We start from the raw sequence: 1,732 nt of genomic DNA on the forward strand, positions 1-1,732 counted from the left end.
CAGGCTCCAGGCTCTGAGCTGTCAGCACAGAGCCCGATGCGGGGCTCGAACCCATGAACCCTGAGATCATGACCTGAGCCGAAATCGGATGCTCAACCGACTGAGCCACCCAGGCGCCCCAACCAGTGCTCTTTTCATTACGCCATGTTGATCTTTGTCTATAAGCATGATCTGGTATGGAAATGGGTTTGGAGGCATGAGTCCCACATTCAACGCCTGAAATGCAAAATTTTTTGCGCTATTTCCACATAAGAACATGCTAGAACTGGAATGATAGCCTCCATTATACTGAACATTCACAGATGACATTAATCAATAGTAAATATTAAAGCCTAACCCATTTTTAAAACCTTATTTGGGGATGTCTTTATTCTTACATATATTGGAATCCCAGAATGTGACGTTGGTCTCAACCTTTCTGTAACTCCAAAAGCCTGGTGGGAAAGAAAGGAGGCGACGACCCCAGCCAACCTCAAGAAGTTAAGGTGGAAGTGAAATGCAGAGCTTTCTGGTGAGTGACCCTTGCAGCCCTTTGACAACACTAGGAATGGGGATATCCCCTCCTTACCTCTCCTATTTCCACATCACTTAATAAAAACCTCCCATCATCCCATGTGTTTTTTGAAGCACAGACGAATTTGAATTGACTCTTACTACTTTCCCCCTTGACCACCCAAACGGTTCACAGCACTGGAAGTTCCAAGGTTGCACAAAAACAATGCCATAAGGGTTATTTATTTTAGGAGTAAAGCTGGTTGCCTCCTAACTGATTTTCTGAACTTTTTGGAGTTAGCAACTATGGCTTTGAATGCAAACGAATTCTGCTTTTTATAATATCATGGAAAATGACACACGGACGTGAATTACATTGATGAGGGACCCAAATTCCCTTTTAAAAACATAGTATATCTATAAAATTGGAAAGCCATCTTATCCCCTTCTAGAATGTACCTATGCTAATGCCTTACTCATTTACAGAAAAAGTCCTTTATGAGGAGAATAAAGAATTCTGCTGCCAAACAAGTTGAAGAGATAGAATTTGTTTATCCCGGTGGAGGCTTCAAGATCACACATCTCCATTAGAGGTATTCAGTGCAGGGTCACTGAAGGGTCTGCAAAAGACAGCCAATTAGACGTCTGTTTTTCCTTTCAAAGTCCTGTCTGTTTCCTTCACTCTCTTCAAAACACCTTTAAGTAGACATATGTATCTCGAGGTCAAAGTAAAAACAAAACAAAACAAAAAAGTAAAAAAAGAAAAGGGAAAGACACAGAATAATGAAGGTTTTCTTTTATCGTCCAACAGTCACGTGCGTCTTAAATACCCACCATTATCAAGAGAAAAATTAAGCCAAGTGTCTGATAAGAAGATGTGCTACACAGTCCAACAATCTTCCGTGTTGTCAAGACGTCAGACGCAGGCAGCAAAAACAACTGAATGAAATAATTGAATTCCCACCATGGACGAAAGAGGGCTTCGAAGTTGGAGCAAAAGTATTTGTGGAGTGCGGGGAGAACCCAGAGCTTCTGGTATTTACGGCGCGGGGGTAGGGGTGGGGGGTGGGGAGAAAAACAACTGGCCTATCTTTCAGAGCAGGAATGCATGGTTAAATTGGCCCCGTTTGTCCTTAGCAACCTGAACTCAGAGGCCACATTTTTTCCTCTCTAAGAAGCAAGTGGGAACTTGCAAAGTATGTAGCATGTCGTGAAAAGGGAGCAGTGAACTTTGCTCAGG

The 1,732-nt window shown here is 42.6% G+C and overlaps 1 long non-coding RNA gene across 1 annotated transcript in view; it reads left to right on the forward strand.

Annotated features, from left to right (window-relative positions):
- The window catches only part of LOC125910260 (uncharacterized), a 16,206-nt gene extending 14,692 nt beyond the window's left edge, over window positions 1-1,514 (forward strand). The window contains exons 2-4 of the long non-coding RNA XR_007453909.1: window positions 395-511; window positions 979-1,085; window positions 1,304-1,514. This is a non-coding gene — a long non-coding RNA (uncharacterized LOC125910260). The remainder of the gene's footprint in view (window positions 1-394; window positions 512-978; window positions 1,086-1,303) is intronic.
- The last annotated feature ends 218 nt before the right edge of the window (window positions 1,515-1,732 follow it).

The sequence above is a fragment of the Panthera uncia genome (genome assembly GCF_023721935.1).
Source record: "Panthera uncia isolate 11264 chromosome B3 unlocalized genomic scaffold, Puncia_PCG_1.0 HiC_scaffold_1, whole genome shotgun sequence".
Taxonomy (NCBI): Eukaryota; Metazoa; Chordata; class Mammalia; order Carnivora; family Felidae; genus Panthera; species Panthera uncia.